Source organism: Salmo salar, chromosome 04, assembly GCF_965601325.2.
Source record: "Salmo salar chromosome 04, fSalSal1, whole genome shotgun sequence".
In the NCBI taxonomy this organism is placed as follows: Eukaryota; Metazoa; Chordata; class Actinopteri; order Salmoniformes; family Salmonidae; genus Salmo; species Salmo salar.
In genome coordinates, this window is record NC_138294.1 from 37,884,344 (window position 1) to 37,899,529 (window position 15,186).

The 15,186-nt window shown below is 42.9% G+C and overlaps 19 non-coding genes across 19 annotated transcripts; all 19 read right to left on the bottom strand.

Moving 5' to 3' along the window:
* Positions 1 to 188: 188 nt before the first annotated feature.
* Positions 189 to 270, bottom strand: trnas-gcu (transfer RNA serine (anticodon GCU)). The gene has a single exon. It is a non-coding gene; the product is annotated as a tRNA-Ser (tRNA).
* Positions 271 to 749: 479 nt separating this feature from the next.
* Positions 750 to 831, bottom strand: trnas-gcu (transfer RNA serine (anticodon GCU)). Its single transcript has one exon. It is a non-coding gene; the product is annotated as a tRNA-Ser (tRNA).
* Positions 832 to 1,310: 479 nt separating this feature from the next.
* On the bottom strand, positions 1,311 to 1,392 carry trnas-gcu (transfer RNA serine (anticodon GCU)). The gene has a single exon. It is a non-coding gene; the product is annotated as a tRNA-Ser (tRNA).
* Positions 1,393 to 1,871: 479 nt separating this feature from the next.
* On the bottom strand, positions 1,872 to 1,953 carry trnas-gcu (transfer RNA serine (anticodon GCU)). Its single transcript has one exon. It is a non-coding gene; the product is annotated as a tRNA-Ser (tRNA).
* Positions 1,954 to 2,433: 480 nt separating this feature from the next.
* Positions 2,434 to 2,515, bottom strand: trnas-gcu (transfer RNA serine (anticodon GCU)). The gene has a single exon. It is a non-coding gene; the product is annotated as a tRNA-Ser (tRNA).
* Positions 2,516 to 2,994: 479 nt separating this feature from the next.
* Positions 2,995 to 3,076, bottom strand: trnas-gcu (transfer RNA serine (anticodon GCU)). Its single transcript has one exon. It is a non-coding gene; the product is annotated as a tRNA-Ser (tRNA).
* A 479-nt stretch (positions 3,077 to 3,555) lies between these two features.
* Positions 3,556 to 3,637, bottom strand: trnas-gcu (transfer RNA serine (anticodon GCU)). Its single transcript has one exon. It is a non-coding gene; the product is annotated as a tRNA-Ser (tRNA).
* Positions 3,638 to 4,116: 479 nt separating this feature from the next.
* Positions 4,117 to 4,198, bottom strand: trnas-gcu (transfer RNA serine (anticodon GCU)). Its single transcript has one exon. It is a non-coding gene; the product is annotated as a tRNA-Ser (tRNA).
* A 479-nt stretch (positions 4,199 to 4,677) lies between these two features.
* Positions 4,678 to 4,759, bottom strand: trnas-gcu (transfer RNA serine (anticodon GCU)). The gene has a single exon. It is a non-coding gene; the product is annotated as a tRNA-Ser (tRNA).
* Positions 4,760 to 5,798: 1,039 nt separating this feature from the next.
* Positions 5,799 to 5,880, bottom strand: trnas-gcu (transfer RNA serine (anticodon GCU)). The gene has a single exon. It is a non-coding gene; the product is annotated as a tRNA-Ser (tRNA).
* A 480-nt stretch (positions 5,881 to 6,360) lies between these two features.
* On the bottom strand, positions 6,361 to 6,442 carry trnas-gcu (transfer RNA serine (anticodon GCU)). The gene has a single exon. It is a non-coding gene; the product is annotated as a tRNA-Ser (tRNA).
* A 2,479-nt stretch (positions 6,443 to 8,921) lies between these two features.
* Positions 8,922 to 9,003, bottom strand: trnas-gcu (transfer RNA serine (anticodon GCU)). Its single transcript has one exon. It is a non-coding gene; the product is annotated as a tRNA-Ser (tRNA).
* Positions 9,004 to 9,483: 480 nt separating this feature from the next.
* On the bottom strand, positions 9,484 to 9,565 carry trnas-gcu (transfer RNA serine (anticodon GCU)). The gene has a single exon. It is a non-coding gene; the product is annotated as a tRNA-Ser (tRNA).
* Positions 9,566 to 10,044: 479 nt separating this feature from the next.
* trnas-gcu (transfer RNA serine (anticodon GCU)) lies at positions 10,045 to 10,126 on the bottom strand. Its single transcript has one exon. It is a non-coding gene; the product is annotated as a tRNA-Ser (tRNA).
* A 480-nt stretch (positions 10,127 to 10,606) lies between these two features.
* Positions 10,607 to 10,688, bottom strand: trnas-gcu (transfer RNA serine (anticodon GCU)). The gene has a single exon. It is a non-coding gene; the product is annotated as a tRNA-Ser (tRNA).
* Positions 10,689 to 11,167: 479 nt separating this feature from the next.
* On the bottom strand, positions 11,168 to 11,249 carry trnas-gcu (transfer RNA serine (anticodon GCU)). Its single transcript has one exon. It is a non-coding gene; the product is annotated as a tRNA-Ser (tRNA).
* A 479-nt stretch (positions 11,250 to 11,728) lies between these two features.
* On the bottom strand, positions 11,729 to 11,810 carry trnas-gcu (transfer RNA serine (anticodon GCU)). Its single transcript has one exon. It is a non-coding gene; the product is annotated as a tRNA-Ser (tRNA).
* A 480-nt stretch (positions 11,811 to 12,290) lies between these two features.
* Positions 12,291 to 12,372, bottom strand: trnas-gcu (transfer RNA serine (anticodon GCU)). The gene has a single exon. It is a non-coding gene; the product is annotated as a tRNA-Ser (tRNA).
* A 2,479-nt stretch (positions 12,373 to 14,851) lies between these two features.
* On the bottom strand, positions 14,852 to 14,933 carry trnas-gcu (transfer RNA serine (anticodon GCU)). Its single transcript has one exon. It is a non-coding gene; the product is annotated as a tRNA-Ser (tRNA).
* Between the last annotated feature and the right edge of the window lie 253 nt (positions 14,934 to 15,186).

The following is a 15,186-nucleotide window of genomic DNA, read 5'->3' on the forward strand; positions in this document are numbered from 1 at the left end:
GCAAGAGAAGAAATAAAAAAAAACATTTGCGAAGAGGTTGGTTTTCCAATCTACACATGTAGTTCATCGCCTTCACCACTCAGATACCAAGTTCTGTGCCCTTGTGGTGGCAGTCGGCCATCTTACCAATGTTTGTGTAAGTCAAAATCTTACAGTGCCATAAAAAAGGTCTTATTTTTTTGGTTGCTCAATGAGGATGGGATTCGAACCCATGCATGCAGAGCACAATAGATTAGCAGTCCATCACCATAACCACTCGGCCACCTTATCCGCAGGTACACAAGTGGCAGTTGCCCCCACAAACTGTAGTTGCTGTATGTAAACCCATGATTGAAATCAATGAAAGTTAAGTATTGCAACGGCAGGGCCATGTGTCGATCCCATCGAGACATTTAACAAATGTGTTGTCAGGCTGAGTTTTCTAAAGTGCTTGATTAAGTGTGTGGAGGCGTCGGTTCAAATCCCAAAGTTGAGGTTGCCCTTGGTAAAGGTATTCTTCAATACCTGAATCTTATCAGTTGCTCTAGGAGTGTGCAGGGATTCTATATTCATGTGGGGCCATGCAAGAGAAGAAATAAAAAAAACATTTGCGAAGAGGTTGGTTTTCCAATCTACAAATGTAGTTCATCACCTTCACCACTCAGACACCAAGTTCTGTGCTCATGCGGTGGCAGTCGGCCATCTTACCAATGTTTGCGTAAGTCAAAATCTTACAGTGCCATAAAAAAGGTCTTAATTTTTTGTTTGCTCGATGAGGATGGGATTCGAACCCATGCATGCAGAGCACAATGGATTAGCAGTCCATCGCCTTAACCACTCGGCCACCTCATCCGTTGGTACATAAGTGGCAGTTGCCCCCACAAATTGTAGTTGCTGTATGTAAACCCATGATTGAAATCAATGAAAGTTAGGCATTGCAACGGCAGAGCCATGTGTCGATCCCATCGAGACATTTAACAAATGTGTTGTCAGGCTGAGTGGTCTAAAGTGCTTGATTAAGTGTGTGGAGGTGTCGGTTCAAATCCCACCGTTGAGGTTGCCCTTGGTAAAGCTATTCTTCAATACCTGAATGTTATCAGTTGCTCTAGGAGTGTGCAGGGATTCTATATTCATGTGGGGCCATTCAAGATAAGAAATAAAAAAAACATTTGCGAAGAGGTTGGTTTTCCAATCTACACATGTAGTTCATCACCTTCACCACTCAGATACCAAGTTCTGTGCTCTTGCGGTGGCAGTCGGCCATCTTACCAATGTTTGCGTAAGTCAAAATCTTACAGTGCCATAAAAAAGGTCTTATATTTTTGGTTGCTCGATGAGGATGGGATACGAACCCATGCATTCAGAGCACAATGGATTAGCAGTCCATCGCCTTAACCACTCGGCCACCTCATCCGTTTGTACACAGGTGGTATTTTCCCCCACAAACTGCAGTTGCTGTATGTAAACCCATGATTGAATTCGATGAAAGTTAGGCATTGCAACGGCAGGGCCATGTGTCCATCCCATCGAGACATTTAACAAATGTGTTGTCAGGCTGAGTGGTCTAAAGTGCTTGATTAAGTGTGTGGAGGTGTCGGTTCAAATCCCACCGTTGAGGTTGCCCTTGGTAAAGCTATTCTTCAATACCTGAATCTTATCAGTTGCTCTAGGAGTGTGCAGGGATTCTATATTCATGTGGGGCCATGCAAGATAAGAAATAAAAAAAACATTTGCGAAGAGGTTGGTTTTCCAATCTACACATGTTGTTCATCACCTTCACCACTCAGTTACCAAGTTCTGTGCTCTTGCGGTGGCAGTCGGCCATCTTACCAATGTTTGCGTAAGTCAAAATCTTACACTGCCATAAAAAAGGTCTTAATTTTTGGTTTGCTCGATGAGGATGGGATTCGAAACCATGCATGTAGAGCACAATGGATTAGCAGTCCAACGCCTTAACCACTCGGCCACCTCATCCGTTGGTACATAAGTGGCAGTTGCCCCCACAAATTGCAGTTGCTGTATGTAAACCCATGATTGAAATTAATGAAAGTTAGGCATTGCAACGGCAGAGCAATGTGTCGATCCCATCAAGACATTTAACAAATGTGTTGTCAGGCTGAGTGGTCTAAAGTGCTTGATTAAGTGTGTGGAGGTGTCGGTTCAAATCCCACCGTTGAGGTTGCCCTTGGTAAAGCTATTCTTCAATACCTGAATCTTATCAGTCGCTCTAGGAGTGTGCAGGGATTCTATATTCATGTGGGGCCATGCAAGAGAAGAAATAAAAAAAAAGATTTGCGAAGAGGTTGGTTTTCCAATCTACACATGTAGTTCATCACCTTCACCACTCAGACACCAAGTTCTGTGCTCATGCGGTGGCAGTCGGCCATCTTACCAATGTTTGCGTAAGTCAAAATCTTACAGTGCCATAAAAAAGGTCTTATATTTTTGGTTGCTCGATGAGGATGGGATACGAATCCATGCATTCAGAGCACAATGGATTAGCAGTCCATCGCCTTAACCACTCGGCCACCTCATCCGTTTGTACACACGTGGTATTTTCCCCCACAAACTGCAGTTGCTGTATGTAAACCCATGATTGAAATCGATGAAAGTTAGGCATTGCAACGGCAGGGCCATGTGTCCATCCCATCGAGACATTTAACAAATGTGTTGTCAGGCTGAGTGGTCTAAAGTGCTTGATTAAGTGTGTGGAGCTGTCGGTTCAAATCCCACCGTTGAGGTTGCCCTTGGTAAAGCTATTCTTCATTACCTGAATCTTATCAGTTGCTCTAGGAGTGTGCAGGGATTCTATATTCATGTGGGGCCATGCAAGAGAAGAAATAAAAAAAACATTTGCGAAGAGGTTGGTTTTCCAATCTACACATGTAGTTCATCGCCTTCACCACTCAGATACCAAGTTCTGTGCTCATGCAGTGGCAGTCGGCCATCTTACCAATGTTTGCGTAAGTCAAAATCTTACAGTGCCATAAAAAAGGTCTTAATTTTTTGTTTGCTCAATGAGGATGGGATTCGAACCCACGCATGCAGAGCACAATGGATTAGCAGTCCATCGCCTTAACCACTCGGCCACCTCATCTGTTGGTACATATGTGGCAGTTGCCCCCACAAATTGTAGTTGCTGTATGTAAACCCATGATTGAAATCAATGAAAGTTAGGCATTGCAACGGCAGAGCCATGTGTCGATCCCATCGAGACATTTAACAAATGTGTTGTCAGGCTGAGTGGTCTAAAGTGCTTGATTAAGTGTGTGGAGGTGTCGGTTCAAATCCCACCGTTGAGGTTGCCTTTGGTAAAGCTATTCTTCATTACCTGAATCTTATCAGTTGCTCTTGGAGTGTGCAGGGATTCTATATTCATGTGGGGCCATGCAAGAGAACAAATAAAAAAAACATTTGCGAAGAGGTTGGTTTTCCAATCTACACATGTAGTTCATCGCCTTCACCACTCAGACACCAAGTTCTGTGCTCATGCGGTGGCAGTCGGCCATCTTACCAATGTTTGCGTAAGTCAAAATCGTACAGTGCCATAAAAAAGGTCTTATTTTTTTGATTGCTCGATGAGGATGGGATTCGAACCCATGCATGCAGAGCACAATGGATTAGCACTCCATCGCCTTAACCACTCGGCCACCTCATCCGTTGGTACATAAGTGGCAGTTGCCCCCACAAATTGTAGTTGCTGTATGTAAACCCATGATTGAAATCAATGAAAGTTAGGCATTGCAACGGCAGAGCCATGTGTCGATCGCATCGAGACATTTAACAAATGTGTTGTCAGGCTGAGTGGTCTAAAGTGCTTGATTAAGTGTGTGGAGGTGTCGGTTCAAATCCCACCGTTGAGGTTGCCTTTGGTAAAGCTATTCTTCATTACCTGAATCTTATCAGTTGCTCTTGGAGTGTGCAGGGATTCTATATTCATGTGGGGCCATGCAAGAGAACAAATAAAAAAAACATTTGCGAAGAGGTTGGTTTTCCAATCTACACATGTAGTTCATCGCCTTCACCACTCAGACACCAAGTTCTGTGCTCATGCGGTGGCAGTCGGCCATCTTACCAATGTTTGCGTAAGTCAAAATCGTACAGTGCCATAAAAAAGGTCTTATTTTTTTGATTGCACGATGAGGATGGGATTCGAACCCATGCATGCAGAGCACAATGGATTAGCAGTCCATCGCCTTAACCACTCGGCCACCTCATCCATTTGTACACATGTGGTATTTTCCCCCACAAACTGCAGTTGCTGTATGTAAACCCATGATTGAAATCGATGAAAGTTAGGCATTGCAACGGCAGGGCCATGTGTCCATCCCATCGAGACATTTAACAAATGTGTTGTCAGGCTGAGTGGTCTAAAGTGCTTGATTAAGTGTGTGGAGGTGTCGGTTCAAATCCCACCGTTGAGGTTGCCCTTGGTAAAGCTATTCTTCATTACCTGAATCTTATCAGTTGCTCTAGGAGTGTGCAGGGATTCTATATTCATGTGGGGCCATGCAAGAGAAGAAATAAAAAAAACATTTGCGAAGAGGTTGGTTTTCCAATCTACACATGTAGTTCATCGCCTTCACCACTCAGATACCAAGTTCTGTGCTCATGCGGTGGCAGTCGGCCATCTTACCAATGTTTGCGTAAGTCAAAATCTTACAGTGCCATAAAAAAGGTCTTAATTTTTTGTTCGCTCGATGAGGATGGGATTCAAACCCATGCATGCAGAGCACAATGGATTAGCAGTCCATCACCTTAACCACTCGGCCACCTCATCCGTTGGTACATAAGTGGCAGTTGCCCCCACAAATTGTAGTTGCTGTATGTAAACCCATGATTGAAATCAATGAAAGTTAGGCATTGCAACGGCAGAGCCATGTGTCGATCCCATCGAGACATTTAACAAATGTGTTGTCAGGCTGAGTGGTCTAAAGTGCTTGATTAAGTGTGTGGAGGTGTCGGTTCAAATCCCACCGTTGAGGTTGCCTTTGGTAAAGCTATTCTTCATTACCTGAATCTTATCAGTTGCTCTTGGTGTGTGCAGGGATTCTATATTCATGTGGGGCCATGCAAGAGAACAAATAAAAAAAACATTTGCGAAGAGGTTGGTTTTCCAATCTACACATGTAGTTCATCGCCTTCACCACTCAGACACCAAGTTCTGTGCTCATGCGGTGGCAGTCGGCCATCTTACCAATGTTTGCGTAAGTCAAAATCTTACAGTGCCATAAAAAAGGTCTTATATTTTTGGTTGCTCAATGAGGATGGGATACGAACCCATGCATTCAGAGCACAATGGATTAGCAGCCCATCGGCTTAACCACTCGGCCACCTCATCCGTTTGTAGACACGTGGTATTTTCCCCCACAAACTGCAGTTGCTGTATGTAAACCCATGATTGAATTCGATGAAAGTTAGGCATTGCAACGGCTGGGCCATGTGTCCATCCCATCGAGACATTTAACAAATGTGTTGTCAGGCTGAGTGGTCTAAAGTGCTTGATTAAGTGTGTGGAGGTGTCGGTTCAAATCCCACCGTTGAGGTTGCCCTTGGTAAAGCTATTCTTCAATACCTGAATCTTATCAGTCGCTCTAGGAGTGTGCAGGGATTCTATATTCATGTGGGGCCATGCAAGAGAAGAAATAAAAAAACATTTGCGAAGAGGTTGGTTTTCCAATCTACACATGTAGTTCATCGCCTTCACCACTCAGATACCAAGTTCTGTGCTCATGCGGTGGCAGTCGGCCATCTTACCAATGTTTGCGTAAGTCAAAATCGTACAGTGCCATAAAAAAGGTCTTATTTTTTTGATTGCTCGATGAGGATGGGATTCGAACCCATGCATGCAGAGCACAATGGATTAGCAGTCCATCGCCTTAACCACCCGGCCACCTCATCCATTTGTACACATGTGGTATTTTCCCCCACAAACTGCAGTTGCTGTATGTAAACCCATGATTGAAATCGATGAAAGTTAGGCATTGCAACGGCAGGGCCATGTGTCCATCCCATCGAGACATTTAACAAATGTGTTGTCAGGCTGAGTGGTCTAAAGTGCTTGATTAATTGTGTGGAGGTGTCGGTTCCAATCCCACCGTTGAGGTTGCCCTTGGTAAAGCTATTCTTCATTACCTGAATCTTATCAGTTGCTCTAGGAGTGTGCAGGGATTCTATATTCATGTGGGGCCATGCAAGAGAACAAATAAAAAAAAACATTTGCGAAGAGGTTGGTTTTCCAATCTACACATGTAGTTCATCGCCTTCACCACTCAGATACCAAGATCTGTGCTCTTGCGGTGGCAGTCGGCCATCTTACCAATGTTTGTGTAAGTCAAAATCTTACAGTGCCATAAAAAAGGTCTTAATTTTTTGTTTGCTCGATGAGGATGGGATTCGAACCCAAGCATGCAGAGCACAATGGATTAGCAGTCCATCGCCTTAACCACTCGGCCACCTCATCCGTTGGTACATAAGTGGCAGTTGCCCCCACAAATTGTAGTTGCTGTATGTAAACCCATGATTGAAATCAATGAAAGTTAGGCATTGCAACGGCAGAGCCGTGTGTCGATCCCATCGAGACATTTAACAAATGTGTTGTCAGGCTGAGTGGTCTAAAGTGCTTGATTAAGTGTGTGGAGGTGTCGGTTCAAATCCCACCGTTGAGGTTGCCCTTGGTAAAGCTATTCTTCAATACCTGAATCTTATCAGTCGCTCTAGGAGTGTGCAGGGATTCTATATTCATGTGGGGCCATGCAAGAGAAGAAATAAAAAAAACATTTGCGAAGAGGTTGGTTTTCCAATCTACACATGTAGTTCATCACCTTCACCACTCAGACACCAAGTTCTGTGCTCATGCGGTGGCAGTCGGCCATCTTACCAATGTTTGCGTAAGTCAAAATCTTACAGTGCCATAAAAAAGGTCTTATATTTTTGTTTGCTCGATGAGGATGGGATTCGAACCCATGCATGCAGAGCACAATAGATTAGCAGTCCATCGCCTTAACCTGTTGGGTCTAGGGGGCAGCATTTGCACGTCTGGATAAAAAAAATGTACCCGATTTAATCTGGTTACTAATCCTACCCAGTAACTAGAATATGCATATACTTATTATATATGGATAGAAAACACTCTAAAGTTTCCAAAACTGTTTGAATGGTGTCTGTGAGTATAACAGAACTCATTTGGCAGGCAAAACCCTGAGACATTTTCTGACAGGAAGTGGATACCTGATGTGTTGTATTGACTTTAAACCTATCCCATTGAAAAACACAGGGGTTTAGGAATATTTTGGCACTTCCTATTGCTTCCACTAGATGTCACCAGCCTTTACAAAGTGTTTTGAGTCTTCTGGAGGGAGATCTGACCGAACAAGAGCCATGGAACGTTGATGTCCCATTAGACACCTGGCGCGCTAGTTCATGTTGGGTACCCTCGTTCCAATACGTTATAAAAGAGTATGCATTCGTCCACCTTGAATATTATTCATGTTCTGGTTAAAAAAGGCCCTAATGATTTATGCTATACAACGTTTGACATGTTTGAACGAACGGAAATATGTTTTTTCCCCTCGTTCATGACGAGAAGTCCGGCTGGCTTACATCATGTGCTAACGAGACGGAGATTTTTGGACATAAATGATGAGCTTTTTTGAACAAAACTACATTCGTTATGGACCTGTGATACCTGGAAGTGACATCTGATGAAGAGAATCAAAGGTAATGGATTATTTACATAGTATTTTCGATTTTAGATCTCCCCAACATGACGTCTAGTCTGTATCGCAACGCGTATTTTTCTGGGCGCAGTGCTCAGATTATTGCAAAGTGTGATTTCCCAGTAAGGTTATTTTTAAATCTGGCAAGTTGATTGCGTTCAAGAGATGTAAATCTATAATTCTTTAAATGACAATATAATATTTTACCAATGTTTTCTAATTTTAATTATTTAATTTGTTACGCTGACTTGACTGCCGGTTATTGGAGGGAAACGATTTCCTCAACATCAATGCCATAGTAAAACGCTGTTTTTGGATATAAATATGAACTTGATAGAACTAAAAATGCATGCATTGTCTAACATAATGTCCTAGGAGTGTCATCTGATGGAGATTGTAAAAGGTTAGTGCATCATTTTAGCTGGTTTTATGGTTTTGGTGACCCTGTCTTTGACTTGACAAAACATTACACACAACTCTTGTAAATGTACTGTCCTAACATACTCTAAATTTATGCTTTCGCCGTAAAACCTTTTTGAAATCGTAAAACGTGGTTAGATTAAGGAGATGTTTATCTTTCAAATGGTGTAAAATAGTTGTATATTTGAAAAATTTGAATTTTGACATTTATTTGGATTCAAATTTGCCGCTCTTGAAATGCACCTGCTGTTGATGGAGTGCACCACGGGTGGCACGCTAGCGTCCCACCTAGCCCCAAGAGGTTAACCACTCGGCCAGCTCATTCGTTGGTACATAAGTGGCAGTTGCCCCCACAAATTGTAGTTGCTGTATGTAAACCCATGATTGAAATCAATGAAAGTTAGGCATTGCAACGGCAGAGCCATGTGTCGATCCCATCGAGACATTTAACAAATGTGTTGTCAGGCTGAGTGGTCTAAAGTGCTTGATTAAGTGTGTGGAGGTGTCGGTTCAAATCCCACCGTTGAGGTTGCCCTTGGTAAAGCTATTCTTCAATACCTGAATCTTATCAGTTGCTCTAGGAGTGTGCAGGGATTCTATATTCATGTGGGGCCATGCAAGATAAGAAATAAAAAAAACATTTGCGAAGAGGTTGGTTTTCCAATCTACACATGTAGTTCATCACCTTCACCACTCAGATACCAAGTTCTGTGCTCTTGCGGTGGCAGTCGGCCATCTTACCAATGTTTGCGTAAGTCAAAATCTTACAGTGCCATAAACAAAGGTCTTAATTTTTTGTTTGCTCGATGAGGATGGGATTCGAACCCATGCATGCAGAGCACAATGGATTAGCAGTCCATCGCCTTAACCACTCGGCCACCTCATCCGTTGGTACATAAGTGGCAGTTGCCCCAACAAATTGTAGTTGCTGTATGGAAACCCATGATTGAAATCAATGAAAGTTAGGCATTGCAACGGCAGAGCCATGTGTCGATCCCATCGAGACATTTAACAAATGTGTTGTCAGGCTGAGTGGTCTAAAGTGCTTGATTAAGTGTGTGGAGGTGTCGGTTCAAATCCCACCGTTGAGGTTGCCCTTGGTAAAGCTATTCTTCAATACCTGAATCTTATCAGTTGCTCTAGGAGTGTGCAGGGATTCTATATTCATGTGGGGCCATGCAAGAGAAGAAATAAAAAAAACATTTGCGAAGAGGTTGGTTTTCCAATCTACACATGTAGTTCATCACCTTCACCACTCAGACACCAAGTTCTGTGCTCATGCGGTGGCAGTCGGCCATCTTACCAATGTTTGCGTAAGTCAAAATCTTACAGTGCCATAAACAAAGGTCTTAATTTTTTGTTTGCTCGATGAGGATGGGATTCGAACCCATGCATGCAGGGCACAATGGATTAGCAGTCCATCGCCTTAACCACTCGGCCACCTCATCCGTTGGTACATAAGTGGCAGTTGCCCCAACAAATTGTAGTTGCTGTATGGAAACCCATGATTGAAATCAATGAAAGTTAGGCATTGCAACGGCAGAGCCATGTGTCGATCCCATCGAGACATTTAACAAATGTGTTGTCAGGCTGAGTGGTCTAAAGTGCTTGATTAAGTGTGTGGAGGTGTCGGTTCAAATCCCAAAGTTGAGGTTGCCCTTGGTAAAGCTATTCTTCAATACCTGAATCGTATCAGTCGCTCTAGGAGTGTGCAGGGATTCTATATTCATGTGGGGCCATGCAAGAGAAGAAATAAAAAAAACATTTGCGAAGAGGTTGGTTTTCCAATCTACACATGTAGTTCATCACCTTCACCACTCAGACACCAAGTTCTGTGCTCATGCGGTGGCAGTCGGCCATCTTACCAATGTTTGCGTAAGTCAAAATCTTACAGTGCCATAAAAAAGATCTTATATTTTTGGTTGCTCGATGAGGATGGGATACGAACCCATGCATTCAGAGCACAATGGATTAGCAGTCTATCGCCTTAACCACTCGGCCACCTCATCCGTTGGTACACAGGTGGTATTTTCCCCCACAAACTGCACTTGCTGTATGTAAACCCATGATTGAATTCGATGAAAGTTAGGCATTGCAACGGCAGGGCCATGTGTCCATCCCATCGAGACATTTAACAAATGTGTTGTCAGGCTGAGTGGTCTAAAGTGCTTGATTAAGTGTGTGGAGGTGTCGGTTCAAATCCCACCGTTGAGGTTGCCCTTGGTAAAGCTATTCTTCAATACCTGAATCTTATCAGTCGCTCTAGGAGTGTGCAGGGATTCTATATTCATGTGGGGCCATGCAAGAGAACAAATAAAAAAAACATTTGCGAAGAGGTTGGTTTTCCAATCTACACATGTAGTTCATCACCTTCACCACTCAGACACCAAGTTCTGTGCTCATGCGGTGGCAGTCGGCCATCTTACCAATGTTTGCGTAAGTCAAAATCTTACAGTGCCATAAAAAAAGGTCTTATATTTTTGTTTGCTCGATGAGGATGGGATTCGAACCCATGCATGCAGAGCACAATAGATTAGCAGTCCATCGCCTTAACCACTCGGCCAGCTCATTCGTTGGTACATAAGTGGCAGTTGCCCCCACAAATTGTAGTTGCTGTATGTAAACCCATGATTGAAATCAATGAAAGTTAGGCATTGCAACGGCAGAGCCATGTGTCGATCCCATCGAGACATTTAACAAATGTGTTGTCAGGCTGAGTGGTCTAAAGTGCTTGATTAAGTGTGTGGAGGTGTCGGTTCAAATCCCACCGTTGAGGTTGCCCTTGGTAAAGCTATTCTTCATTACCTGAATCTTATCAGTTGCTCTAGGAGTGTGCAGGGATTCTATATTCATGTGGGGCCATGCAAGAGAAGAAATAAAAAAAACATTTGCGAAGAGGTTGGTTTTCCAATCTACACATGTAGTTCATCACCTTCACCACTCAGACACCAAGTTCTGTGCTCATGCGGTGGCAGTCGGCCATCTTACCAATGTTTGCGTAAGTCAAAATCGTACAGTGCCATAAAAAAGGTCTTATTTTTTTGATTGCTCGATGAGGATGGGATTCAAACCCATGCATGCAGAGCACAATGGATTAGCAGTCCATCGCCTTAACCACTCAGCCACCTCATCCGTTTGTACACATGTGGTATTTTCCCCCACAAACTGCAGTTGCTGTATGTAAACCCATGATTGAAATCGATGAAAGTTAGGCATTGCAACGGCAGGGCCATGTGTCCATCCCATCGAGACATTTAACAAATGTGTTGTCAGGCTGAGTGGTCTAAAGTGCTTGATTAAGTGTGTGGAGGTGTCGGTTCAAATCCCACCGTTGAGGTTGCCCTTGGTAAAGCTATTCTTCAATACCTGAATCTTATCAGTCGCTCTAGGAGTGTGCAGGGATTCTATATTCATGTGGGGCCATGCAAGAGAAGAAATAAAAAAAACATTTGCGAAGAGGTTGGTTTTCCAATCTACACATGTAGTTCATCGCCTTCACCACTCAGATACCAAGTTCTGTGCTCATGCGGTGGCAGTCGGCCATCTTACCAATGTTTGCGTAAGTCAAAATCGTACAGTGCCATAAAAAAGGTCTTATTTTTTTGATTGCTCGATGAGGATGGGATTCGAACCCATGCATGCAGAGCACAATGGATTAGCAGTCCATCGCCTTAACCACTCGGCCACCTCATCCATTTGTACACATTTGGTATTTTCCCCCACAAACTGCAGTTGCTGTATGTAAACCCATGATTGAAATCGATGAAAGTTAGGCATTGCAACGGCAGGGCCATGTGTCCATCCCATCGAGACATTTAACAAATGTGTTGTCAGGCTGAGTGGTCTAAAGTGCTTGATTAAGTGTGTGGAGGTGTCGGTTCAAATCCCACCGTTGAGTTTGCCCTTGGTAAAGCTATTCTTCATTACCTGAATCTTATCAGTTGCTCTAGGAGTGTGCAGGGATTCTATATTCATGTGGGGCCATGCAAGAGAACAAATAAAAAAAAACATTTGCGAAGAGGTTGGTTTTCCAATCTACACATGTAGTTCATCGCCTTCACCACTCAGATACCAAGATCTGTGCTCTTGCGGTGGCAGTTGGCCATCTTACCAATGTTTGCGTAAGTCAAAATCGTACAGTGCCATAAAAAAGGTCTTATTTTTTTGATTGCTCGATGAGGATGGGCTTCGAACCCATGCATGCAGAGCACAATGGATTAGCAGTCCATCGCCTTAAACACTCGGCCACCTCATCCGTTGGTACATAAGTGGCAGTTGCCCCCACAAATTGTAGTTGCTGTATGTAAACCCATGATTGAAATCAATGAAAGTTAGGCATTGCAACGGCAGAGCCGTGTGTCGATCCCATCGAGACATTTAACAAATGTGTTGTCAGGCTGAGTGGTCTAAAGTGCTTGATTAAGTGTGTGGAGGTGTCGGTTCAAATCCCACCGTTGAGGTTGCCCTTGGTAAAGCTATTCTTCAATACCTGAATCTTATCAGTCGCTCTAGGAGTGTGCAGGGATTCTATATTCATGTGGGGCCATGCAAGAGAAGAAATAAAAAAAACATTTGCGAAGAGGTTGGTTTTCCAATCTACACATGTAGTTCATCACCTTCACCACTCAGACACCAAGTTCTGTGCTCATGCGGTGGCAGTCGGCCATCTTACCAATGTTTGCGTAAGTCAAAATCTTACAGTGCCATAAAAAAGGTCTTATATTTTTGTTTGCTCGATGAGGATGGGATTCGAACCCATGCATGCAGAGCACAATAGATTAGCAGTCCATCGCCTTAACCTGTTGGGTCTAGGGGGCAGCATTTGCACGTCTGGATAAAAAAAATGTACCCGATTTAATCTGGTTACTAATCCTACCCAGTAACTAGAATATGCATATACTTATTATATATGGATAGAAAACACTCTAAAGTTTCCAAAACTGTTTGAATGGTGTCTGTGAGTATAACAGAACTCATTTGGCAGGCAAAACCCTGAGACATTTTCTGACAGGAAGTGGATACCTGATGTGTTGTATTGACTTTAAACCTATCCCATTGAAAAACACAGGGGTTTAGGAATATTTTGGCACTTCCTATTGCTTCCACTAGATGTCACCAGCCTTTACAAAGTGTTTTGAGTCTTCTGGAGGGAGATCTGACCGAACAAGAGCCATGGAACGTTGATGTCCCATTAGACACCTGGCGCGCTAGTTCATGTTGGGTACCCTCGTTCCAATACGTTATAAAAGAGTATGCATTCGTCCACCTTGAATATTATTCATGTTCTGGTTAAAAAAGGCCCTAATGATTTATGCTATACAACGTTTGACATGTTTGAACGAACGGAAATATGTTTTTTCCCCTCGTTCATGACGAGAAGTCCGGCTGGCTTACATCATGTGCTAACGAGACGGAGATTTTTGGACATAAATGATGAGCTTTTTTGAACAAAACTACATTCGTTATGGACCTGTGATACCTGGAAGTGACATCTGATGAAGAGAATCAAAGGTAATGGATTATTTACATAGTATTTTCGATTTTAGATCTCCCCAACATGACGTCTAGTCTGTATCGCAACGCGTATTTTTCTGGGCGCAGTGCTCAGATTATTGCAAAGTGTGATTTCCCAGTAAGGTTATTTTTAAATCTGGCAAGTTGATTGCGTTCAAGAGATGTAAATCTATAATTCTTTAAATGACAATATAATATTTTACCAATGTTTTCTAATTTTAATTATTTAATTTGTTACGCTGACTTGACTGCCGGTTATTGGAGGGAAACGATTTCCTCAACATCAATGCCATAGTAAAACGCTGTTTTTGGATATAAATATGAACTTGATAGAACTAAAAATGCATGCATTGTCTAACATAATGTCCTAGGAGTGTCATCTGATGGAGATTGTAAAAGGTTAGTGCATCATTTTAGCTGGTTTTATGGTTTTGGTGACCCTGTCTTTGACTTGACAAAACATTACACACAACTCTTGTAAATGTACTGTCCTAACATACTCTAAATTTATGCTTTCGCCGTAAAACCTTTTTGAAATCGTAAAACGTGGTTAGATTAAGGAGATGTTTATCTTTCAAATGGTGTAAAATAGTTGTATATTTGAAAAATTTGAATTTTGACATTTATTTGGATTCAAATTTGCCGCTCTTGAAATGCACCTGCTGTTGATGGAGTGCACCACGGGTGGCACGCTAGCGTCCCACCTAGCCCCAAGAGGTTAACCACTCGGCCAGCTCATTCGTTGGTACATAAGTGGCAGTTGCCCCCACAAATTGTAGTTGCTGTATGTAAACCCATGATTGAAATCAATGAAAGTTAGGCATTGCAACGGCAGAGCCATGTGTCGATCCCATCGAGACATTTAACAAATGTGTTGTCAGGCTGAGTGGTCTAAAGTGCTTGATTAAGTGTGTGGAGGTGTCGGTTCAAATCCCACCGTTGAGGTTGCCCTTGGTAAAGCTATTCTTCAATACCTGAATCTTATCAGTTGCTCTAGGAGTGTGCAGGGATTCTATATTCATGTGGGGCCATGCAAGATAAGAAATAAAAAAAACATTTGCGAAGAGGTTGGTTTTCCAATCTACACATGTAGTTCATCACCTTCACCACTCAGATACCAAGTTCTGTGCTCTTGCGGTGGCAGTCGGCCATCTTACCAATGTTTGCGTAAGTCAAAATCTTACAGTGCCATAAACAAAGGTCTTAATTTTTTGTTTGCTCGATGAGGATGGGATTCGAACCCATGCATGCAGAGCACAATGGATTAGCAGTCCATCGCCTTAACCACTCGGCCACCTCATCCGTTGGTACATAAGTGGCAGTTGCCCCAACAAATTGTAGTTGCTGTATGGAAACCCATGATTGAAATCAATGAAAGTTAGGCATTGCAACGGCAGAGCCATGTGTCGATCCCATCGAGACATTTAACAAATGTGTTGTCAGGCTGAGTGGTCTAAAGTGCTTGATTAAGTGTGTGGAGGTGTCGGTTCAAATCCCACCGTTGAGGTTGCCCTTGGTAAAGCTATTCTTCATTACCTGAATCTTATCAGTTGCT